The 26,548-nt window shown below is 43.3% G+C and overlaps 1 long non-coding RNA gene and 3 pseudogenes across 2 annotated transcripts in view; 1 reads left to right on the top strand and 3 right to left on the bottom strand.

Moving 5' to 3' along the window:
- LOC141417881 (uncharacterized) overlaps positions 1–26,548 on the top strand; it is a 92,220-nt gene that overhangs the window by 39,363 nt on the left and 26,309 nt on the right. The window contains exons 3-7 of one of the 2 annotated variants that reach the window (XR_012442534.1): positions 9,050–12,245; positions 13,026–13,153; positions 16,067–19,346; positions 19,821–20,184; positions 23,539–25,170. This is a non-coding gene — a long non-coding RNA (uncharacterized lncRNA). Of the gene's footprint in view, positions 1–9,049; positions 12,246–13,025; positions 13,154–16,066; positions 19,347–19,820; positions 20,185–23,538; positions 25,171–26,548 lie in introns of those variants that run through there. The other variant, XR_012442533.1, reaches the window with a different exon arrangement.
- Positions 4,323–5,158, bottom strand: LOC109679068 (olfactory receptor 1F1-like; annotated as a pseudogene).
- Positions 6,893–7,706, bottom strand: LOC109679066 (KATNB1-like protein 1 pseudogene; annotated as a pseudogene).
- Positions 20,969–23,158, bottom strand: LOC109679065 (KATNB1-like protein 1; annotated as a pseudogene).

Below are 26,548 nucleotides of genomic sequence, written 5' to 3'. Positions count from 1 at the left end.
GCGTAACTTATCTTTTATTTGACATGTTGGGTTGAGTGGCTGGACCTGACCTATGGAATCCAGAAATTTGGGCCTGAGGTCTAAACCCTCCTTTCTTTTCTTTTTTTCTTTTCTCTTCTTTTTTGACACTTCCTTATGACCTATACTCAAAGATGCACCAGGCATAAAGTCAGTTACTTTTTCAAGGAGTCCAGATGGGAATTTTCCACCGCAACACAATAAGCATGGAGTACAGAGCAAATAAGTACAAGATATGACCTGTTTGAAAACAGGCTCAGAAGCACACTCAAACTCACACAGGAATGTTTAGCCTAGACACCTGGCTTAGTAGTACTCCAGATCTCCAGTAGATTAAGCCAGTTTTCAATATCCTTGAGACAAAGTCTGCTGAAAGTCCATTGACCTTGTGAGAGATAAAGAACTGTGAAGTTAGGTCCTGCCTGAAGCAGCAGGAGACAGAAATCACAGGAAAAACAACAATCTCTGGAAGGTTGCATTGACCAGAAAATGGCAGGAGGAGCCTGCTCAGCTCCTAAGAGACATTCTGAGCTGCACTTAGGCCTGGCCTTGAAATAGAAACTTGAACTTCAAGTAGAAGGGGAATGGTTATATGAAACTCCAATGGCCATGATCAATAAGCTGGGGTTTTGGGGTAGTGTGGGTCCTCTTTTCTGTGTATAGATAGATATCAAAGGCATAAACTTGAGCAGTAAAAATCAGGGAAGTTTTATTTGTAGACAAGTGAAAGGAAAGGCCGCATGGAGCAGGACCTGGAAACCAGTAGTCCCCTGAGTTGGGTTGGACAGCAGGTTTTTTTTTTTTTTTTTTGTAATGCCAGTGGGAGGAGTATGTTTCGATGCAAAGATTTTGGCACAAACAGGTGTTTCTTGGGAAGGAAAGGGAGCATTTTTTCCTGACTAATCGCCATATTTGAGGAACATGTGGATTGCCTTAATTCCATCCTTCAATAATCTAGGCAGTCCCTGGCACTCTGGAGGAAGCAGTGTCTGGGGGATTGTGCAGAGATAAGTGATAACTGTATTTCATCATTCACTGAAATTAAGTGAAACTTTGTCTCCAAGTTGTTTTAATTGGCTTCTAAAGAGTTGGTCCCCCATGGCCAATTACTAGTAGATGGAAATTGCCAGTGAGGAGAAAGGTGTGCTGCCCCCAGGAGTCCAGGCTGTGGGAAAGGAGGCTCCTGGCATAGGCCTGCCTCTGCTAACTCAGGCCCTGGGGGCCAAATTACCAGACCCTGCCCTGGTTTTCTGGCTGTCCCCAGAGAGGACACTGCTAGTCTAACCCTGTGTCTGTTTCTAGGGGAGATGGCACTAGAGATCCTGCGTAGTGCTTTGCTGTAATAGATGACCACTTCAAGCCCTGTGAGTGCTTCATATGTAGAGAGCCATAACCAGGTGACTGGATCTGGCTCGTGGTGAAATCTTTCCCACACTCTGTACTTGCCCCTGATGTGAGGGTGGCCCATGAGAAGTGGTTCAGGAGCCAGAGAGATGTAGGGCAAGGGGGTGCTCAGCAGTGAGAGGGTGAAATTTATGAGGGTCATGTGGATTTGGCCAGCACAAAACTGTGCAGACTAAGGTCAGGCCTTGCAAGACAGAGAGGCCTTTCCTCTTTCTGCTCACACCTGCTGGTGACTTTGTAGGGATATCTTTCTCCTTTTAAGCAGGCCATTGTGATGGTGAAAAATGAATTTCCAAGATGAATTTGGAAGCTTGAGGATGGAGAATAATTTTCCTTTTTGCTTTGTACACTAATAAATTCATCAGCTTCCCTCTATCCTCCCACTTCTCATACTCAACTTTCCACTGAGAGTTTAGGGAGACACCAACTCAACAAAGGAACCTCTGTCCCAGGCAGTGACACCATGCTGTTTAGGAGATGAAGTAGGAAAATACTCGAGTCCATGCACTTGAGTCTAGCATGGGAAACATAGAGAAAATCCTTCACAGCCAACCAACCAACCAAACAAGCACAAACCTTTGCTTCAGACCATGGTTCTTTTCATTCAACCTTTCTAAATCTGTGGGTCCCAGAATTCAGTGAATCCACATCAGGAGTCACCTTGTCAGTACTCAGCTCCTTAGATTATAAATTTCAGTGATTTTTGGTTCTAAGGAGATCACCTCTCATTTTTCCTATGCAGGGGAGAAAAATAGAATTTCTTTTCCTAATTCACATATGTTCTCAGCAGGGACAGATTACCGTTAACAAAAGGCAGATCAACATGAAAGAAGCACAAGCTTCTCTCACCCACAATATCAGAGAGAAACAATTCTGTCAGAACAGTAAAGGTTCTCAGAGCTGTGGCTTGGGCTTCCATTCTCAAATGTATTTTAACAAAGCACCATAAAACTTAAGAGACCCTAGAGAAAGGTTAGGAAATTTCCACTTGAAGGCCTGGAGCATGGTTCATGTGATAGAGGACCTGCCTCACAAGCACAATGGTCTCAGAATAACCCCAGCACTATTAAAAGAAAGAAAGAGAGAAAAAGAAAAGAGAAATTTCTGCTTCAGAGGTGGCAGAAGTCTGGAAAGTTGGCAATGCCTACTCTAGATTCTTCTGTTGTTTGCTGCTAAAAGATCTGAGCTGAACAGTGCCTTCTGCAATAAGAGGGGTTTTAAACCTGGCACTTTAGGAGGCAAAGACAGAAAGTCCTTTTGTATGAATCTGTCCTACCATCAGGCAAACAGAGGGAAAGGCAGAGAGAGCTCCTGCTTCTTAGCTATCTTCAGCTCAAAACTCCTCAATACTTGAGTGGAACTGACTCAGTACTCTGAATCAGAAGTCCTGGGTTCCAATTGGAATCTTGCCATTAATTATGACATTATGTCCCTAAGATGCTATAGTAACTGTAAACACTTAAGATTTAAGGAATCACTGCTTCCTGTAGCCTATGTGAAATTGAAGAGACACCAAGAGATCCATGGGAAGAACATCTACCATACAAGAGTCTGGTTCCCATTGTTGTGGGATACTGGAGAACAGGGAAACAGGACACGAAGGCTTTTCAGGAAGCAATATTTATTAGCATGTCAGGGGATTCACATACAAAGGCTGAGCCCCAAGAACAAAGGGGGCCTTGCCTTATATATCATTCTAAGCAGGTTATAGAAGCAAGAAACAAGGTTGAATCTGTTGTAGGAATCTTGAGCTGAGATATGGGACACTGAGGCAGTTTAGCAGGAAGCAACATTTCATTGTGCCAACACAGACCCAGCGGACTTGCATCCAAAGGCTGAGCCCCAAGAACAAAGAGGTCTCACCTTATATACCCTTGCAAGCAGGTTACAGAAGCAAAGAGCAAAGCTCAATCCACATATGGCTGCATGTGACTTCATTGGCTATTCCATTCCTCCAGTGCTATGTGACCTTCTTCATGTTTCAATTCTTTAAGTTTTATCTCTCTGCTTTGCCACCCCCTGTCCCTGCCTTATTATCAGAACACAGCCTGTCTGTTTCTCTTCTGGCCCTCCTCCCTGCTACAGATCCATATATGGTAACACACTATTTCATTGGTTAGCTTTTTCTCAATGCTGAAGTGATCTTTTTAATTTTTAGATTCTTTAAGTTTTATCTCCCTCCTACACCATCCCTGAGCAGTACCCATGCTGAGTAATAAAATACCAAAAGGTTAGGTGGAGGAATGGGCCAGCAATGTATAGGGGGACTTAAACCTGGGACAGAGAAAGAATCACCTAACATGACAATGACAAAAGACATTCAGAATAGAGAGGACCTTTCTGAAATCAATAGCTACAGGTTTATGTCCTAAGGCAAGAGAACATTTCTGTGTGTGAGTCATGAAAACTATAGCAATTCCTCATCTAAGACCACCAGGGCAAGTGATTCTAAGGGGTGTGAACTCTAAATTCCTATGAAATTCCAGAGCATTATAGTCTTATTGGTCTTCTAGAATCATTTAAAAAAATAGACTTAAATATTTCTGACCCATAGTTGTTCTTGTCTATAAATGAGTATATCAAAATCAGCTACTTTTATTTTATGTGTTTATTTTTTGACACTATTGGGGTTTGAAAATCAGTTATTTTTACAGAAAAAAAAATTACAAGTTTTATGACTATCAGCAACTGTCAATCTCAAATATAAAAGCATTGTCATGACCACAAATCACTAATTACAGTAATAGTTATAGGTGAGTTTTGCACCTATCTGAACTTCACTTTTTCTAATTACAATGAAAAAGAGGTGGTACATGAAGTCAGAAGTCTTATCTCATAAATTTTCTAATTCTAGAATCTGAAAATTGCCTTCCTTTCTGCTCCTTTCATGTCACAGTTTCTCAGCTGCAGATGAAAGGATTGACCAAAGGTGTCCCCATTGTGAATATGACAGTGTCCACAGTGTGTCCTGTACTGAGTAGGAGGATGAAGGGCACATATAGATGCCCAGGATTGCCCCATAGAAGAGGGAGACCACAGTGAGGTGAGACCCACCTGTGGACAGGGCTTCTCATGGACAGATGGCAGCTTCAGTACATTAGAGAAGTTGTAGACATAGGAAACAATGATGCATGTGAATGATGTCAGAAATATTAGTCCACCCACAGTGAAGACCATCAGGTCATTGATAAAGTATCAGAACAAGAGAGCTTTAGAATAGGGTAGAGCTAACAGAAGCTAATTGAACCATGAGAAGAGTATGTAAAAGAGCATGCAGGTTTGTAATGATCCATGAAATGGCCACTAGAAGGACACAGAATCTGGGCCTCATGATCATTATGTAGTGAAGTGAACAACAGATGTCTATGTAGTGGTCATATGCCTTGACACTCAGGAGGAACCCGTCCATGTTGGGGAAAGTGATGAAGAAGTAGATCTGGGTCATACACTCCATGTAAGAGATGGACCTGGTGCCCACTATGTGATTCACCAGCATCTTGTGGGCAGTGACTGATGAAAAGCAGATGTCAACACTGGAGAGGATGGCTAGGAAGAAATACATGGGTGTGTGGAGATGAGGGTCACAGCTGATGGCCAAAATGATGAGAAAGTTCCCTGTTACGGTGACCAGGTACATCCCCAAAAACAGCCCAAAGAGAACCTCTTCCTGCTCTGCCTTTCCAGAGAGTCCCAGGAGGAGGAACTCTGTGATTGTAGTCTGATTGTTCCCATCCATGTCTGTGGGGAAGAAAGAGTCATCATACAGTAAGATCATATGCCAAGATTTTATCAATGGTTTATAGTTTTATCAGTTTACAAATTTATAAAATTTTGTATACTTTAGAAGAGATTACACATTACTTGAAAATATCTGGATTATTTTCTTGCGCAACTCTACAGAAAAGCCTGGTAATTTAAACGGCTGATTTTCAAATGGCTATGGTTTGTTTTCTCTATTCTTATTTGATGAATAATATATGTAAGAACTTTCTTATGAAATGTATCACTTAGTGTAAAAATATGGCTTTTGACAGCTCACTTTACAGATGAAGAAACAAGGGATTTGTCAGTGAGATGGTTTATATCAATTCACAGACAATGGATATTAGAGTTCCCAATCGGCTCAGGTGTTTTGTTCTGTATGCTATCTTTTGATTAGCTACCCCTTATTGAAGGTTTGGCCACTTAGCAAATGAGGTATCAGATGCCAACTATATTCCTGAAGATTTTTGTTGGTGGCTTTTCTGTTTTCTCAGAATTTGGAACATTCAGGGGCTTTACTAGACTTCCTTGGTGATTTGTCCACAGCACTTTGTCATAAAGATGTGGTCACTATAGCTCACAGCTCGTGGTCTGCTGACCTGAGCTGCTGGTCAGTAGTTGTGTATAGCATCCCCCTTCCTTGCTGCCATCAGAAGAGGAAAGGCAGATATCTATGGGAGCTGATTTTTTTCTGTGTTGAAATGGATTTACAGATGGATAAAGAGGACTTTCATGTGGTTTATCAAAAGGTAATCCAGGACAAAAAACAAAACAAAACAGAACACCGTAGGTGTGGGTATGTGGTGGTCAAGTAAAACAGTGACTGTAGTGTCCCTGGGAGAACTCATGGTGTCAAGTGGGAAGGAAAGGAGATGTGATCCCTGGGAGATCAAAGGTCCAAGAGAGAGGATAGAGAAAGACCACCTACTGCTATGTGAGGTGGCCTGATTGTTTGGCAGAGGATATTGTAGCAGATGCTTTTGAGGGATGGATTGGTTATAGGATGTACATATTATGGAATTAGTGAGGAGTCCATGAGAGTGAGAGTTGAATGAATGAAACTGAGGAAAAGTGTTGAGATGTGAATTCATTTTTATCCGGATTCACTCCCATTGACAAAGTAGAGCGTGGGAATTTCTGTTAAGGGTGGGGCTGTCCTTGGAAGTTTCTCAAGTGAGGTCTAAGGATAAAATGGCCACCGATTTATAAATGGTGACACTATTGTTCTATCAGACAAAATTTTTTAATATTGATTACTTACTATGGTGTTTTAAATTTTCAAAATCTTTTCAACATATGAAAAGTGATCTTCACATTTTTTTTTTTTAGAAAACTCAATAAAAACTAATGATGATTGGTCTTTGTAGTTCCTAGTAATGAGTCCTATCATATCTTTATATTCTTTTGCAAGACTGCATTAAAACCAGTATTTCTGAAACAGTGTAACCAAATAACGTGAATCCTGGAGCAGCAGAGGGAACAATCTTCACAGTGCACTTTTACCTCATTGAAGAAGAAGCTGCTCTTTTTGGATATTTTTCCACTTCAATGTGAAGTAGATTGTGATACTTTCATCATGCTGCTTTAGGAAAGAAAAATGGTTTTGACTTCTTGCAGAGTTGCAGTTCTCAGAAGAGTCCGATTTTTGGAAATCATGCAGTCCAGTGATGTTTGGAATGAGCGACTGCTCTTTAGTAGATAAAATCTCTCAGTGCAGCCGTGATAACTAAGCACCCACATCCGCAGCTCTATTACCAGTATATCCTGGAACCAAAGTAAGATGGTTTTCCTGTTCCCACACTCTGCTTAATTGCTATTTTCAAATCTTATTATTCCATCATTTATCATTCTGTTTTGATGATAGTTCTGACTACCACTTTTTTATTACTGCTTGGATGCAGTTTAAGTCAACTATTACATATTATTCAAAATTGCTTTTAAGTAATGACTTACTAGAGGCAACAAGTCTACACAGCAGCCAAGTGAGATGTATTGCTTTTCTTCCTGTAAACTATTGGGAGCACAGAAAGGTGATCTACAACACCTCTCATGATCTTCTATCCTCACCAAATAAGCTACAAGTTCACTTTTACTCCTCTTTCTCTAGAAAGTTAAAGCTACATCCAATCTCAAGTTCCTGCTGAACAAAACTTGGGGCATTGTTTCATGGTCCTGAGAAACCTCAGGAAAAAACCCTTTATGAAGAACCAGCCTCACTGAAGCTAACTCTGCTGGCTTCTATCCTTCTTGGGCCCTGTAGTATCTATGTTATTCCTTTAGCCGTTGCTCTGTGCCTTATTAATGTTCTAGCCAGATTAATTTCTTCTCATCTCCATGCCATAATGTTACAAATTATGCTACAACATGGGTTCCATCCTCGACTGCCAATGCCCCTTAGCAACCTGGACCAGGCATCCATATAATTTTACTCCATGTTCAATTAGACTGTGTCATGTACCCATGGCCTGCACCACCATCTTCTGGTAGAGCAATGAGTACATAGGCAGGGACACCTCTACCATGCTTCCCAGATCGGAGAATTACAAGAAGACATTCTCCCCACTAAAACCAGTATTGGTTTTGTTGTTCTGTGTGTGTGTGTGTGTGTGTGTGTGTGTGTGTGTGAAGGAGGCCCCTATTTTAAGGAAACATGGCAGAGAAAGGAACAGATGGAATGTTTGGGGTAGATCATGTCCACTGGAGGTTTCAGTTGGAACAATGAAGTAAAAGCCAAATTTGCGCAGATGTTCCCCTTGCAGGAAATTAAAAACATGATCCAGGAATGGTACAACCAATCAGTAAGTTGTACAAAAACAGAGACAGCCCATCAAACATGGCCTAACCTGAGATATAAAACCTATTCTCACTTCTATCTGAGTGAGCTATTCTCCTTTGTGTAGTTGCCTGCCCTCATCTCCCCATTTAATGGCCTCCTAATAAATCTTTGTTTTCTCATATTCACTGCATTGGCAAATTCTTTTAGCAACTAAACATTCCCAAATCCTTGCAAGTAATAAGTTAGTGCTTTTTAGCCAATGGAGTATAAGCACGTGTTACAGAAGTATAAACACATAAACCAGCAGTATAGTCCTATGTCATTGTCATGTATTATGTACTGTACATAATTGTACATGCTACGCTTTTACATGAGTAGAGCACACTTTGTTAACAGCAGCATCAAGTGGGTAATGTGTTTGTACTACACTGTTAGTATGCCTGCCACATCGTAGGCCATAGGAAATTCTTGGCTCAGTTACAATGTTCGGGTCCACTATGGTGTAAGTGGTCTGTGTTGGCAGACACATTGCTGTGAGGCCTATGACCATACATTCACAATATGCAACCATCACCACTGTCCATCTCCATGACTCTTTAAAAAGTTTTTTCCTCAATGGTTGGAACCACATGCAGGGCTTATGCATGCTAGGCCAGAACTCCACCACTGAGCTAGGCTCATAGCCAAAGAAAACTGAAACTGTGTCCATTAAACAGTAAGTCTGTATTCTCCTTCCTCTCTGGAAACCACCAGTCCTGTTTCAATTGGTGGTGCACATGGAACGCAAGGCCTGCTACATCCTCAGCCACACCTTTGGGAATTTCACTCTCCTAAGAATCTTATATAATGGATTTCTCCCCACTGTTGCAGATAGGTGGTGCAGATACGGTCAGGGTCACCACTTATGACTCAAACTCCAGAGTACCCAATCAACAGTAGACAGACCCCTGCTCTGCTCAGTACTATTAAGCACTAGCACATGGGCTCCTTTGGAGGCACCACTCAGCTCATCATGCTATCTTGGATGAGGGAATGTAGGATGCTGGATTCCTCCCCACCTTGGGTGACTCTCACTGCTCTCCTCCACAGCCACAGGTCCTGTGCTGTTCACTGGGAGGTGAAGAGGACCGGCATCCTGACTGACAGGTGGAAAGGCATGCAAGCTGGAGCAGGTCCAGTCTATGTTGATGCCAGGAAGCAAAGTGGAGGCTGCAGAGGAAGGCGCTTGTGTCCAGACCTTCTGCATGCAGCTCACAGGCCTGGAAATACTGAATTTCAGGAGCAGCACTTTGGGGAACTGAGCGGAGAGTTCTGTTTTAGGTGTTGATTTGAAGCCTTAATGGCACTTGAAAAAGTATGTGCCTGGACTATTCCCAGTCTTCCTCATGTTTTGGTTCCAGGTGAGATGTTCCTAGTAGTGACATCTATGTCTCTCTGTCTGACATAGTAGCAATCACTATTTCCCTTCTCTGCCTTTTCTCCTTTGCACTTACAAGCACTTGCTTGCTAAATGACCTGATTATATTGTCACCATCTGGAATGCAAGCTACCTGAAGGCAAGTGCTGTGTTTTGCTCACTGCTGCAGGTCCTGGATGAACATGAGCTCACAGAGGGATCACTGTAGGCACAGTAGGCCCAATGCTGAGGGCCTCTGAGAGACTTGAGGCCAATGACAATGTTTCCATTTGGCTTCCCTTAACAAATCCTTACTCCATAATAATGACTCATTCTAGGTGACAGTCATCCTTTCTACCAACACAGTCACAAACTATATACGAGTCTCAGAAAAAAACAGTCACTGAGGTTTCCTCCATGGACTTGGTAGGAATTTCTCCTCTGCAAACAGCTTCAGTTGACCTTACAGCTCACTACCTCACTCTGCAAAAGATGCATTGGAAGACTGTATTGATGGCAGATGATATGTGACTGGAATCCCGTGGGGAGAGGCTCATGGTAATTTGCCATTACAAGGGAAAATGGTTTGCACATCTCGCTCCTGTGCTGGACAGAGGACTTTGCTGTGCTTGCTGGGCCTACAGCAGCTTGAAAGTCCTGTTTGGAGCTTTCCTTCAGCTGGTTGAGTCTACACCCCTCCAAACCCCCACACCATGGGGATTTGGATCCACAGAGCACAGGGTCCTCTGGCTCTCTGTTGTTCATTTTTCTCAGCTGTCCATAGCTTCTTTGGAGCCAACATGTTGTGGAACTGAGGCTGTGAATTTTGGGCCTGCATAGCAACATAGCCTTAAAATACAGTTCACAATCCTTGCTGGAAGAGGATGCCACTGGGTGTGACCCCATCATGGGGTTGCACACTGGTAAAGGCGCGATCTTTGAGGACATGCCCTCACACAACATACAACTTCTTTCACTTTCCTGGTGGGTGGGGCAGCCACAGGACCAGGCTGGGGGACTGTGCCTGTGTTGGGGATCCTCCTCAGCAGGATGCAGAGGGGCATCTTAGGCATGCTGGATCTTCTTCTGCCCCTGTGCCCTGCCTTCTCGTCTTCAGAGGACAAGGTGAGCTCTGAGGAAGGGCAGGCTGACTAATTCTCCTCCTCTGTATGGTGGAGGAGTGAAGGTGGAAGTTACTGTGGGGACTGGGGTAAACTTAAACTCTGGGTACAGTGGTGGCTTAATGAGGGAATTGAATCCAAACCCCTGGAATACCTGTGCTCTCAAAGGAGGTAGATGACCATCACCTTACCAAGTTTTCTCTGTCAAAGAGACTGACATATATCACCTGGGTAATAACCCAGGTCACACATGGCTGCCAGAATTGCAGGGTCCAGACATTTGGGCAGAGTCTCAACAGTAGGACTCCATACTGTGGTCTAGAGTGGGCCTCTCAGTAGGTTTTTTTGTGAGCATCTGAACAATGACATTTCTTACACCCATAGAAAGGAATGAGCATATGTTATACCTTAATTCCAGGATTACCTGCTGCACCTGCAAAATGGTCTCCCCTGTAAAGGGAAAGTCTTCCATCACCATACCGTAGAGGACAATATCTAGGCTCTGGACACCCATCTTTGGGCCATATAGGGTAGACGCAGGGTGACTTCTGTGCCTGGTATGTAAAAGCACCACACCCATCTGTCAGCTCCTCTCCAATCAAGTACCTGCTGTCAAGGCCAAAGTCAATGACCTTCACTTTGCGTTGGGCATCTAGCAGGATGTTGTCCACTTTCAGGTCTCTGGGGACCATGCCTCTTTCGTGGCAGTATGTCACGGCACGTGCTAAGTGCGTGAAAGTGCCCCGGGACTGCATCCTCACACAGGCGCTGGTCGTCTATGATACGCTGCCAGAGTTGCTGTCCATTGACATGTTCCATGACCAGATAGTCATGTTCCATTGTTTCCATCACTTGAAACAGTCTGATGATTTTGGGGTGGTACAGTGTCTTCAGTGTTAATATTTCATTTGCCATGTAGGAGCTTTTCTCCCACTTCTGCTGCGGTTTCACTACAACCCGGTTCCTGTGAGATGCTGGTACGCCAAGTTTCACATGGCCAAAGCAGCCTTCCCTGTGGTCCTTAGGATCCTATACTGAGCCTTGAGGATCTCTGCATCAGTAGAGTTGGCACTTAGAAGGTGCTGTAATGTCAGCCCCTGAACTCTCCCTGGACACAATGTTTGTGGCATTGTTACTGAATTTAACAAGAAACAACTTAAAAATCCAAAAAGAAAAAAGGGAAACATAACCAAGAATGAAAACAAAGAACAGTGCTGAGTAAAAAAAGAAAAATGTAACAAAAAAAGAAAGTAAATAACAATATAAAAAATTCAAATAAAAAAGCACTTAAGAATAAAAGATATAAGGAAAAACAGAAAACAAAAAACAAATATGGAAAACCATATTCCAAAACACCGTCAACCGGCTTTGTAGTAGTCCACCAGGTCATCCATCAAGAGCTTCCTGCGTTATATGGACAAAAATCCAGCCCAGGCAAACTCCCTATATACCTGCTGGCTAGCAGTTGGCCTTACTCACAATGGCTCCTTGGTGAGGTCAGAGAAAATGGACCGGTCACAGCTGGGCACAAGGCATGGGTCTTGTCTCATTGGTCCAAAGACTATCACAACTTTAAAAACAAAACGAAACAAAAAACAAATTCAAAAGGTAACCTACTCCAACAGTTTCTCCTTGGTGGGTCATGGAGATTGGATCAACTTCCTGAGAAGTTGAAGCCAGTGGATGCTTCAATGGCCTCTTCATTTGGAGTCTGAAAATCTGCGATAACTTTTGAATTTTAAAGACCCTCATCCTATCTACACTCAAGGTATTAAATTCCTTTGTCTTTAAACCTGGAGTGATTGATGTCCAAAGGATATCCGTCATGTTACTATAATTTAAACTCTATTCCTTTGGACACCATGGAGCATGTTATTATGTTATGAACCTCTAAGGGGGGGGGGCAGTGGAGACAGAGAGAGACAGAGAAGAGGGGGAGGTATGGAAGGGGGAGGGAAAGAGGGAGGGATGGGGTTAGAGACAGAGAGAGAGAGAGAGAGAGCGACAGCAGTAGCATTGGAACTCAGAAAGCAGTGGATTGGTATTTTCAAAGTGGTGAAGGAAAAAAACAGCAACCTAGAATTGCAGCAGAGAGAGGAGTGAGAAATAGGGGCATATCCCGATGGGTCAGCTTCTTGGTACTGTGTAACAAAATACTTTAGACAGGATCATTTGTAGGTAACAGAAATTTATTTCTCACAGTTGTGCAGGTCGTCAAGTGCTTGATCAAGCCCATGGAGCTTCAATGTTACAGCCGGCTTATTTTGTTTTCTCCCTCTGACTGCTACCTTGTTAAAGTTTCCTCACCAGGTGGAAGGACTAGAGACAGTCTTTGAAAGAACACAATGTAGCAGACACACTTGCATCCCCCATGCAGATGCAACAGATGAGATTTTATTTTATTTGCTTCCATCTCTTCTTGCTGCTGCTGTTCTTCTTGGGGGTGGGGGATGGGTGCCTGGAGGAAGAGGCTCAAGTGTAGAGCCTCAGCTGACCTTAAACTCTCTCCTCTCTTACTGTATTTCTGTTCTTGCTTTTGGTGCTACAGGAGTTTGAATTCAGAGCCTCATGCTTGCTAGTCAGGCACTCCACCACTTGAGCCACTCCACCAGCCCGGACTTGAACACTTGATCTTCCTTCCTGAGCCTCTGAAGTGCTGGGAGTACTGGATTACAGGTGCACCAACTCCCCCACCTTCTTCTTTTCATTTAACTTTTTTTGCAGTGTGGGGAGAAGGAGGGGAAAATAAACCACACACCTGCCTAAAGCCCTGGGTCCTATCTTCCCTCCTGGATATTGTCATTTTTGGCTTTTGTTCTGTTTAGCTTTGTTTTGACTTTGCAATGCTGGGGATTTAACCCAGGGTGCTTCCCACATGCCAGGCAAGTGCTCTTCCACCAAGCCACATCTTCCTTGGATATAATTCTTAAGTCGTTCCTTCTTTCCCATGTGTTTATTGACCTTTCAGCCAGTCAGCTCACTGAGTTCTTCTTAGGTGAGTGTACCTGCAGACATCCCTGAATTCCATGCAGAGTCGTGTGACCCTGCCCATAAAAGGACAATTTCTCCTCCATTGTAGTTTTTATTCCTTTCTCTATTTTTCTCATCTTACCTCGGTGTCCAATAAATCTACAACAACGTAGAATGTTACTGGCGATAGGAAGCAGAGTTCTCTCCTGTCTGATTTTAATAGAAATGCCTCAAATAGTTCCCCGGTAAGGATTCGGTTTGCTAAAGGTATTTGATAGATATCCTTAATCAGGTTCAGGAAGGTTGCTTCAATTCTGATTTGGTGAGGTTTTTATAAGGATATTATAGCAGGGAGGAGGATCAGAAGAAAAGCAGGCTAGGCCTGGTCTATTAGTCTTTTCTCATGTTTTGGTTCCAGGTGAGACTCTCCTAGTGGAGCTGTCCACGCCTCTTCTGTCTGACATGCCAGCACCCCTTCTTTCACTTCTCTGTCTTTTCTTCTGTGTACTCATAAGTACTTTGCTTGCTAAATGACCTACTCTTATTGTCACTACTCAAATGCAAGCTACCTGAAGGCAAGCGGTGTGCTTTGTTCACTGCTGCAGTCCCTGAACAATGTGTGTTCACAGGGGAGTCACTTCCTCAGCCAGGGCAGGCCTGAACCTGAGGCCTCTGAGGATTGCGAGGGCCACAACAGTGTTTCCACTTTGGTTTCTCCTAACAAGTAACCACTGTGCTATTCTCCTTTGTGCAGTTGCCTGCCCTCATCTCCCTTCCTTTCTTCCTTTCTTTCTTTCTATTAGTTTATTCATACGTGCATACATTGTTGGGGCCATTTCTCCCTCTGCCTCACAACCCCTCCCTCTTACCCCCACCCCCCTCGCTTCCAGGTACAATCTGTTCTGCCCTCTTCTCCAATTTTGTTGAAGAGTAGACATAAGCAATAATAAGAAAGACATAGTGTTTTTGCTAGTTTGAGATAAGGATAGCTATACAGAGAGATTCCTAGCATTGCTTCCATGCACAAGTGTATTACAACCTGAATTGATTCATTTCTACCTGTCCTCTTCACTACTTCCTGATCACCTTCCTATATTTACCTCTGTCATTTTAAGATCACTGTATTAGCTCCTCTGCAGTGGGGACATCAAACACTTTCAAGTTTTGGGTTTCCTACCTTTACCTATTCCTCCTGCTCTCCCCTTAGCGTGTGACCCAAGTCCAACAACATTGCTGCCTTTGCCCTAGATCTAAAGTCCACATATGAGGGAGAACATACGATTTTTGATCTTCTGAGCCTGGCTAACCTTGCTCAGAATAATGTTCACCAGTTCCATCCATTTGCTTGTGAATGATAAGATTTCATTCTTCTTCATGACTGAGTAAAATTCCATTGTGTATAAATACCACATTTTCTTAATCCATTCATCAGTAGTAGGGCATCTCGGCTATTTCAAATACTTGGCTATGTGAATTGTGCTGCAATAAACGGGTGTGCAGGTTCTCTGGAGTAACCTGAGTGACATTCCTTTGAGTATTTCCCTAGGGGTGGGATTGCTGGATCATATGGCAGATCTATGTTTAGTTTTTAAGAAGCCTCTGTATTGTTTTCCAGAGTGGTTGCACTTTCTTGCATTCTCACCAGCAGTGTGTGCATTTCCCCTTTTAATGGCCTCCTTATAAATCTTTGTTTTCTCCTACTCACTGCTTTGGCAAATTATTTTAATAACTCAAGATTCCCAAATCCTTGACAGTAAGGAGTTAGTGCCTTTCAGCAAATGTACTATAAGTACCTCATACAGAAGTATAAACACATAAAGCAGCAATATATTCCTTTGTCACTGTCATGTACTGTACATAAATGTAGTGCTACCCTTTAACATGACTAGAGCACACTCTGTTTATGACAGCATCAAGGGCGTAATGTGTTTGTACTACACCATTAGTATGCCTGCCACTTCCCTAGGCAATAGGAAATTCTTGGCTCAGTTATAATGTACGGATCCACTATGGTGTAAGTGGTCTGTCCAGCAGAGACATTGCTGTGAGCCTATGACCATGTGTTCATTATGTGCAACCATCACCACCATCCATCTCCACAGCTCTTCTTTTAAAAGAGTTTTTTCCTCAGTGGTTGGAACCACATGCAGGGCTTATGCATGCTAGGCCAGAGCTCCACCACTGAGCTAAGCTCATAGCCAAGAAAACTGAAACTGTATCCATTAAACAATAAGTCTATTCTCCTCTCCCTGCCTCTCTGGCAAGCACCAGTCCTATTTCAATTACTGGTGCACATGGAACCCAAGGCCCTCTATATCCTCAGCCATAATTTTAGGATTTTCACTGTCCTAATATCTTGTATAAGTGGATTTCTCCCCACAGTTGCAGATTGGTCACAGGTAAAGTGTGGCCAGGGTCACCACCTATGACTCAAACTCCAGAATCCTCAATCAGTAGTAGACAGGACCCCTGCTCTGCCCTGAACTGTTGAACACAGCACATGGGATTCTTTGCAGGCACCACTCAGCTCATCATGCTATCTTGGATGAGGGAATTTAGGATGCTAGAATTTAAGATTTCCTCTCCACCTTGGGTGACTCTTGCTGCTCTCCTCCACAGCCACAGGTCCTGTGCTGTTCACAGGCAGGTGAAGAGGACCGGCATCCTGACTGACAGGTGGAAAGGCATACAGGCTGGAACAGGTCCAGTCTATGTTGATGCCAGGAAGCAAAGTGGAGGCTGCAGAGGAAGGCACTTGTGTACAGACCTTCTGCACACAGCTCACAGGCCTGGAAATGTGGAAGTGCAGGAGCAGTTTGGCGAACAGAGTGGAGAGTTCTGTGTTAGATGCCGATTTCAAGCAAAAGGGCACCTGAAAGAGCGCATGCCTGGTCTATTCCCAGCCTTTCCTCAAGTTTTGGTTCCAGGTGAGATGTTCCTAGTAGTGACATCCATGTCTCTCTGTCTGACATAGTAGCAGTCGCTATTTCCCTTCTCTGCCTTTTCTCCTTTGCACTTACAAGCACTTGCTTGCTAAATGACCTGATTGTATTGTCACCATCTGGAATGCAAGCTACCTGAAGGCAAGTGCTGTGTTTTGCTCACTGCTGCAGGTCCTGGATGAACATGAGCTCACAGAGGGATCACTGACTCAGGCACAGTAGGCCCAGTGCTGAGGGCCTCTGAGAGACTTGAGGCCAATGACAATATTTCCATTTGGTTTCCCTTAACAAATCCTTACTCCATAATAATGAATCATTCTAGGTGACAGTCATCCTTTCTACCAACACAGTCACAAACTGTATGAGTCCCAGAAAAAGTCGCTGAGGTTTCCCTATGGATTTGGAAGGGATTTCTCCTCTCCAGGCAGCTTCAGGTGACCTCACAGCTCACCACCTCACTCTGCAAAGGATGTGTTGGAAGGCCATCTTGGAGGCAGATGATACTTCATTGGAATCCCGTGGGGAGAGGCCCATGGCAATTTGACATTACACGGAAAGATGGTTTGCATACCTCACTCTTGTGCTGGACTGAGGCCTCTGCTGGGCTTGCTGGGCACACAGCAGCTTGAACGTCCTGCTTGGATCCTTCCTGCAGCTAGTTAAGTGTACACAATGTCAAACCCCTGCACCATGGTTCAGGATTCTCAGAGCACAGGGTCCTCTTGCTCTCTGTTGTTGCTTTTTTTTTTCCCATCAGCTGTCCATGGCTTTCTTTAGAGCCAACATGTTGTGAAACTGAGGCTATGAATTTTAGGCCTGCACACAGCAACATAGTCTTAAAATACAGTTCACAGTCCTTGCTGGAAGAGGCTGCTAGAGTGTGTGACCCCATCATGGGGTTGCCCACTGGTAAAGGCGTGTTCTTTAGAGGACATGCCCTCACAGAACATACCACTCTTCACTTTCATGGGGTGAGGGGTTGGGGCAGCCACAGGACCAGGCTGGGGGATCCTCCTCTGCAGGATGTAGAGGGGCATATTAGGCATGCTGGATCTTCTGCCTCTGTGCCCTGACTTCTTGTCTTTAGAGGACAAGGTGAACTGTGGAAGAAAGGAAGGTGCACTAACTCTTCTCCTTAGGTGCAGAGTGAGGGTGGCAGTGACTGTGGGGAATGGGGTAGGCACAAACTCTGGGCGCAGTGGGGGCTTAATGAGGGCATTGAATCTAAACCCCTGGCATACCCGTTCTTTCAACAGGAGGTAGGTGACCATCTCCTTATCAAGTTTTCTCTGTCATACACACTGACATATTTCACCTGGATAATAACCCAGGTCACACACGGCTGCCAGGATTGCAGGGTCCAGGCGTTTGGGCAGAGTCTCAACAGCAGGACTTGATGGTCCTTCCTCCCCTTGGCTTATCGAGGGTGCCCCACACTGGTCTAGAGTGGGCCTCTCACTAGGATTTTCATCAGCATCTGAACAACATTTCTTACACCCATAGAAAGGTGTGAGGGTATGTTATTCCCTAATTCCAGTACTGCCCGCTGCACCTGCAAACTGGTCTTCCCTTTAAAGAGAAAGTCTCCTGTCACCATACCGTAGAGAACAGTACCTAGGCTCGGGACGTCCATCTTTTTGCCATCATAGGGTAGATACAGGAAGACTTTGATTTCTGGTGTGTAAAAGCACCACACCCATCTGTCAGCTCCTCTCCAAGTATATGGTGCCAAGGCCAAAGTCAATGACCTTCACTTTGCCTTGGGCATCTAGCAGGATGTCCACTTTCAGGTCTCTGGGTACCATGCCTCTTTTGTGGCAGTATTTCACTGCACACGCTAAGTGCTTGAATATGCCGCAGGCCTCATCCACACACAGGTGTTGGGCGTCTATGATATGCTGCTAGAGCTGCTGTCCAGTGACATGTTCCATGACCAGGTAGACATGGTCCACTGTTTCCATCACCTGAAGAGTCTGATGATTTTAGGGTGGTACAGTGTCTTCAGTATTGATATTTCATTTGCATTGTAGGAGCTTTTCTCCCACTTCTGTTGCAGTTTCATTCCAACGTTGGTTCCCATGAGACGATGGTATGCTAACTTTACATGGCCAAAGCAGCCTTCCCTGTGGTCCTCAGGATCCTATACTGAGCCTTGAGGATCTCTGCATCAGTAGAGTTGGCACTGAGAAGGTGCTGTGATGTCAGCCCCTGATCCCTCCCTGGACACAGTGCTTGTGGCATTACTACTGAATTTAAAACAAGAAACAAATGAAATATCCAAATAGAAAAAAGAGCAATTAAAATGTGACTGAAAAAGAAAGTAAAAAACAAAAAAAAATTCAAGTCAAAAGTACATTAAAATGAAAGATAAAAGGAAAAACAGAAAACAAAAACAAAGATGGAAAACCATAATCTAAAACACCATCAACCAGCTTTGTATTAGTCCACATGGTCACTCACCAAGAGCTTCCTGCACTATATGGACAAAAATCCAGCCCAGGCAAGCTCCTTATATACCTGCTCGATGGCAGTTGGCCTTACTCACAATGGCCCTTTGGTGAGGTCAAACAAATGGACCAATCACGGTTGGGTGCAACCCATGGTGCTTGTCTCCTTGGTCCAAAGACAACCCAGACCAACTCCTTATATACCTGCTGGCTGGCAGTTGGCATTATTCAAAATGACCCCTCATGAGGTCAGAAGACAAATGGGCCAATCATGGCTGGGCACAAGCCACAGTGCTTGTCCAAAGACCATTACAACTTTAAAAAAGAAAAGAGAGAAACAAAATGAAAAGGTAACAAACTCTAACAGTTTTTTGCTTAGATGGGTCATGGAGACTGGCCTTTATTCCTGAGAAGTTGAAAACAGTGGATGCTTCAATGGCCTTGTCATTTGGAGTCTGAAAATCTGTGATAACTTCAGCTTTTAAAGACCTCGTCCTATCTGCACTCAAGGTATTCAATTCCTTTGTCTTTAAACCTGGAGTGATTGAGTCTAAAGGATGGTAGCGTCTCCCCTCAACATGCTAGTATAACAAAAACCTCTGCTCAATCAGACACCATGGAACATGGTATTATGTAATTAATGTGTAATGGGGAGAGGGAGAGAAAGAGAGAGAGAAGAGAGAAAGTAGCCTTAGAACTCAGAAGGCAGTGGGTTGGTATATTTAAAGTGATGAAGGACAAAACCATCAGCCAAGAATTATAGCAAAGAAAGGAGTGAGAAATGGAGGCATATATGGGTGGGTCAGTTCCTTGGTGCTGTGTGACAAAATACTTTAGACAGGGTCACTTGTAGCCAACAGAAATTTGTTTCTCACAATTGTGTAGGTCAGCAAGTGCTTGATGAAGCCTGGGGAGCTTCAGTGTTCCAGCAGGCTTGTTTTGCTTTCTCCCTCTAACTGCTACCTTGTTACTGTTTCCTCACAGGTGGAAGGGTAGAGACATTCTTTGAAAGAAAACAATGTAGCAGACACACTTGCATCCTCCATCCAGATTTAACAGATGAGAATTTTTTTTCTTTGCTTCAAATCTCTTCTTGTTGCTGCTGTTCTTTTTCTTGGGGTTGGGGGATGGGTTCCTGGAGGAAGAGGCTTAGTGTGTAGCCTCAGCTGACCTTAAACTCTCTCCTTTCTTACTTTATTGCTGTTCTTGCTTTTGATGCTGCAGGAGTTTGAACTCAGAGCCTCACCTTTGCTAGGCAGGCGCTCTGCCACTTGAGCCACTCCACCAGCCCAGACGTGAATGCTTGCTCTGGTTGGTCTCATATGTGTGCAACTGGAAATATGTAGAGGTGCGTGTCTCAATTTTACCTAACCATTATGCAAACATTTTCAAAATGGAAAGTCTGAATGTGTACATGTGAAATGACCAGCTCATGCTCTCTTTAATTCAAATGCATGACATCTACACCTTCCACATACAAAAATGGTCAATAAAACTTTTGTCCATTCTGCCATTTGTAAAGGTAACATTCAGGGAAAAAAAAACCCAAAAACCAAAAAAACAACACAAAAAGACCCTGATGTTTGGGCAGTCTTGCTACTTGAAATCTGGCCTGCACATATATGTCTTGATTTAACCATTTTATTAGTTTGTAAATTGATACAAGGGATTTTGTGGTGACATTTCCACATATGAGTACTTTGTACTCTGTTAGATTCATCCTCACCATTATTCTCCCTCTTCCACCTCCCAGGTTCATAAACTGAATTCACCCTGTTTTGGTGTTCCATCTTCATGCACATATAGGAAATTCATGGACCATATTCACATAGCATAAATTACATTCTTTTGCAAGACTTCATTAAGACCAGTAGTTCTGAAACAGTGTTACCAAATAACCATATAAATTCCGAAGAGCACAGAGGCAAACAATCCTCAAACTGCATTTTCATGTCATTGAAGTTGAAGCTGCCCTTTTTAGATATTTTTCCACTTTAATGTGAAGTAGATTGTTAGGCTTTCATTATGGGGCTTTTGAAAGAGTTCACAGTTCTCAGAAGAGACCTATTTTTGGATATCATACAATCCAATGATGTTTGAATGACTAAATGCTCATTAGTAGATGAAATCTCTCAGTGCAGCTGTAATAAATAAGCACCACATCCTCAGCTATTTTACCAGTATATCCTGGAGCCAAAGTAAGATTGTTTCCCTGTTCCCACACTCTGCTTAATTGCTATTTTGAAATCTTAATATTGCCATCATTTATAACTTCTGTTTTGGTGATAGTCTGGCCATCAGTTTATTACCACTTAAAGCCAGTTTAGACCAACTCTTGCATATTATTCAAACTTGCTTTTAAGTAATGATTTTCTACAGGCAACAAGTATACACAGCAGACATGTGAGATATATTGCTTTTCTTCCTGTAAGCTGTCCATGAGCACAGGAAGACAATCTACCACACCTCCCAAGATCTTCCATCCTCTCCAAATAAGCCACGAGTTCACTTTTACTCCTCTTTCTCCAGAAAGTTAAAGCTACATCCAATCTCAAGTTCCTGCTGAACAAAACTTGGGCCATTGTTTCATGGTCCTGAGAAACCTCAGGAAAAAACCCACTGTGTTCTGATCAGGCTTTCTGTATGTGATGAACCAGCCTCACTGGGGCTAACCAGGAATGTCCACACAGGAGGCCTGCGTGAGCCAGTTCATTTTCTTTATTTGCCATGTTAGGACCTCCACTTCTAGGGGACTGCTTTTTTCTTTAACAAGCATTTGGAAAGGAATAATGAAGTTTCTTTCTTTCTTTCTTTTTGCTTGCTACAATTTATTTTGAATGACAAAGTAACTAATAGAGGAAAAAATGCTGTACTTTGAATCAGTTTAGTTTTAGCTCTAGAGGACATTAGGTAAAGATCAACATACTACTTCCTTAAGTAAAAATCTCTGATAAGAAACAAAAGCCTCACTGTTTCTTGCTTCCTTCCTTTCTGAATGTCATACTTGCTGCCTGAAATACCTTTCCACATTTACACACTTATAGCACCCAACTGCTTCAAGTTTTAGATGTACTAGTATCTTCTTTGAAGCCAGATTCTGTGAGTTTTCGGTCACTTATATTTCTCTGTGTTTCTATAGTAACACTCACACTGCATGTGGGTCATAGTACCCAAGCTGTGTACTCAACAGCTAATAAATTTCCTGGTCCCCAGCAATAAACAACTTATACTATAAATAAAAATTAGTTTTCTTATTTTATTAATACAGATAGCATGCATATTGTTGCTTAAAAGTAAAAATATTATGACAAATTTATGGATCCTTTGAGATAACCAGATTGAGGATGAAATAATTATGTAGATTTTTTTCAGAATCTGTGCTATTAAGTACAGTTGTCTTTATAACATATTGCTGTTCCTGGTCTTAGTCACATCCCTTTCTATTTGACTTTTCTTAATGTTGACTCCAAAATGTATATCACTGTTATACTTTTACATTGATGAGATTAAATACACTAAAAGAAAAGGCCATCAACACCTGCCAATATTGGTTATATGTAACCTGAACCAAGTTCAAATTAAAGAACTAAGGAAGAAAGAACAATCACTATGTATTATATTACTACATAAATTAATCTTCCTGAAAAGCTCTAATAAAGAAACCTTAAAGTGACAGAGGTCAACATGAGAAGGGGATCAGGAACCAGTGTAAAGATCAGTTAGAGATGATGTGTTACTTGGGTTGTAACACATTTTTACATGAAAGCAATGCTAGGAATCTCTCTGTATAGCTATCCTTAACTCAACTAGCAAAAACGCTTTGTCTTTCTTATTATGCTTATGTCTTCTCTTCAACAAAATTAGAGATAAGGGCAGAACAGGTTCTGCCTGGAAGCGAGGGGGTAGGGGAGGAGAGGGTGGGAGCAGGGGGCAGGGGGGAGAAATGACCCAAACAATGTACACACATGTGAATAAATGGATAATAATAAATAAATAAAAGGGCTAATTTGTTTGCCTATAAAGCAGAAAAATGAAGTCTCTTTATGTGATAGATCCCCTTAGGGCTTTTTACAACTCATCCAACTGTTCTATTTATGTAAGCTGCCAACTCTTGGTGATTTCTGAATCTCCTTCATGTTCTTATTAGTGAAATTACCATTCCTTTTTCTAGAAAGATCAGTGCAATGATCCTCAATATTATTTTTAAGATTCCATTTTTTACAATCATGGATGTCAGAGGCCATAATCTTTTATTTTTTTAATTATATTTTTCATATTTACATTTACTTACATGTATATACATTATTTGGGCCACCTCTCCTCTTCCCCACCTCCAGGCAGAACCTCTTCTGCCCTCTTGTTCTCCAATTTTGCTGAAAAATAAACATAAAAGATAATAAGAAAAACATGGCATTTTTGCTAATTTGAGATGAAGATAGCTACACAGGGAGATTCTTTGTGTTGTTTTCCTGCATATGTGTATTGCAACCCAAATTGGTCCATCTCTACCACACCTCTTCACTACTTCCTACTCCCCTTCCCTTGAAGGCCTCTGCCAGTTTATGATTGCTATATTCACTCCTCTACAGTGGGCACATCAACCACATTTAGGTTTTAGGTTTTCCCTTTCCCTATCCCTCCTGTGTGCATTCTCCCCTCAGTGTCTGACCCGTGTCCAATAATATCACTGCATTTGTTTTAGGTCTATAATCTGCATATGAGGGAGAACATGCGATTTTTGGCCTTCTGAACCTGGCTAACTTCACTTAAGATGATGTTCTCCAGTTCCATCCATTTACTTGCGAATGACAAAATTTCAGTCTTTTTTGCAGATGAATAAAATTCCACTGTGTATAAATACCACATTTTCTTAATCCATTCGTCAGTAGTGGGGCATCTTGGCTGTTTCCATAACTTGGCTATTGTGAATAGTGCTGCAGTAAACATGGGTGTGCAGGTGCCTTTGTAGTAACCTGAGTCACATTCCTTTGGGTATGTCCCTAGTAGTGGTATTGTAGCAAGAAAGGGGAGGCCAGAAAAGAAACAGACAGGCTGTGTCCTGTAGACGAGATGGGGGAAGGGATGGCAAAGCAGAGAGATAAAACCTAAAGAATTGAAATATGAAGGTCACATAGCACTAGGGAAATGAAATAGCCAGTGAAGTCACATGCAGCCACAAGTGGGTTGAGCTTTGCTTTTTGCTCCTGTAACCTGCTTGCAAGGGCATATAAGGTGAGAACCCTTTGTTCTCAAGGCTCAGCCTTTGGACACCAGTCCGCTGAGTCTGTGCCAGCACAATAAATGTTGCTTCCTGCTAATCTGCCTCAGAGACTCCTATCTCAGCTCCTAATTTCCCTCAACATTACTTGGGGGCTTGCAGGGATTATGGGAGAAGGTGAGTTATCACCTCCCTTGTCACCAGAGTGCATCCCCAGGACCACTGGAAGGAGATCCCACCAGGCGCCAATGGACAGCTTGATCCAGAAGGGGGAGTCATCCTGCCAGTGAGTTGGAGCAAAGGCCTTGGATGCACAAAGGAACCCACTGAGGCACAGGAACCAACTTAGGAGCACTGCTCTTCGTACCGGGTTCGAATTCAGGCCTGCCTCAGGAGGCAGAAGGGGAGACTGATCACCTCCCTATGAGATACCCTAGTATCTCCCTATGTTGGGGTGAAACTGTGTCTCTCAGGTTTAGGGAGTGTGGTAGAAGTATTGTGCCATGTGAGAGTATATTAAAGTGTGAGCATGAGATGCAGCCTAGCTGCTAAGTGAGTGAGGAGTCCCTATCTTGGTTCCATGGTGAACTCATAAGGACAAGGGTAAGCCCCAATGGGGCCTCTGGTCTGGGGTTTATATGGACTCACTGGGGCCAGAGTTGCCATGAGGGGAGCAGCTGGAGAAGGATGAAGCAAGTGCTTTTCCAAAACCACTCCTCCTCTCCCCCTCTGTGTCTGTCTTGCCATCTGGTAATGGAAGGAGATGGGTGAAAATTAGAGTAAAAACACTCCCTCTGAGTATATGATTAATAACTTTAAAAAGGGATTTAATGGTGACTATGGAGTTAAGTTAACTCCTAAGAAGCTAAACATCCTTTGTAAAGTAGATTGGCCTGCTTTTAGTATAGGATGTCCCCCAGAAGAGGGGATAAAACTGTGGTTAATAAAGTTTGTAGAGTAATTGTAGAAAAGTCTGAACACCCAGAACAATTTCCCTATATTGATTGCTGGCAGGATGCTGTTCTCAGTTGGCCCAAATGACTAAGGCCTTACCTAGAAGAGGCCTATAGGTTTATGGTAACTAGGGTGGCTGCAGCTTCCAAGTGTAGAGGAAAAGCAAAGGAGCCTGTACTGGCTGAGGAACCTGAGGAGGTACCACATCCTATGTACCACTTTATCCACCTCTGCCACCAGCGCCCAGTTCTGCATCCCTGTCTCTGACACTGGATGGGGAAAATCAAAGGACAGTCACATCTGTAAAATCTGGTTCAGAACCTTCTGGGGCCTCAACTCTCCTGACCTCCCTGAGACCTATGGACTCTGTACGTACTCTAAGTCCACCAGTACTCACTCCACATTCCCCATTCGATCAAGATCATCTGAGAAATCTCCATGAGGACCCCTCCTCTCCTCAGACTCCAGCTGCCCTTCACATGCCCCTGAGGGAAGTCCAGAGCCCGATGTATTATGACCAGGAAAGCCAAATAAAAAGAGGAGGACTGGTACTTGTCTACCAGCCCTTTACTACCACAGACCTCCTCAACTGGAAGTCCAGTTGATTTTTCCTTCATGGAAAAGCCTCAGGCTCTGATTTATTTGATGGAGTCTATCATCCAGACTCACAAACCCACCTGGACAGACTGTTGACAGCTTCTCCTGACTCTATTCAATACTTAAGAGCAGTGCCTTATAATGCTGGTAGCTCGAAAGTGGCTAGAAGATCATGCCCCTGATCATGTCTATTTCCCTGAACAAGACTCCCATTGGGACCCCAATAATAGCCAAGCATACCAGTGACTTGAATGGTATCAGGAGGCATTATTGGGAGGCATGAAGGAATGAGGAAAAAAGACCCAAGTTGGAATTCAAAAAAACTTTGCCAGACTCTTAGAATATGGGACCCTCCAACCTTGTCATTCACCCTGGAACACACCCTTACTACCAGTCCAGAAACCAGGGACTGAGAATTTCGTACCCGTTCAGGACCTCTGGCAATAAATTCAGCAATGGTCACTCCATAGTCCCAAATCCTTGTTCCAGCTGAAGCAAAGTTTTTTACCTGCCTAGATCTTAAAGACACATTCTTCTGCATCTACCAGGCCCCACAGAGCAAGCCCATTTTTGCCTTCCAAAGGGAAGTCCCCAACACTGGGGAAAAGGGACAGCTAACCTGGACTCGGTTGCCAGAAGGTTTCAAAAATTCACCCACTATTTTTGGGACTGCCCTGGCATCTGACCTAAAAGCCTTCTCAGCCAACCAGCACAGCTACACACTCCTCCAGTAATACATGACCTCCTTCTGGCTGGGCCAACTTGGGAGGACTAAATGGAAGGGACACATCTTCTCCTTTCTCTTTTATGGGAGGCAGGTTATAAAGTCTCTAGGAAAATGGCCCAGATTTTCCAAAGCACTGTCAAACACCTTGGCTTCCACCTATCCCAAGGGCAACACAAGTTCAGCCCTGAAAGGAAACAGGTTGTGTGTTCCATCCCA

This window comes from Castor canadensis, chromosome 16 (assembly GCF_047511655.1).
Source record: "Castor canadensis chromosome 16, mCasCan1.hap1v2, whole genome shotgun sequence".
NCBI classification, from domain to species: Eukaryota; Metazoa; Chordata; class Mammalia; order Rodentia; family Castoridae; genus Castor; species Castor canadensis.
Note: the sequence above shows the minus strand (reverse complement) of the source record. Positions and strands in the feature narration are given on the sequence as shown.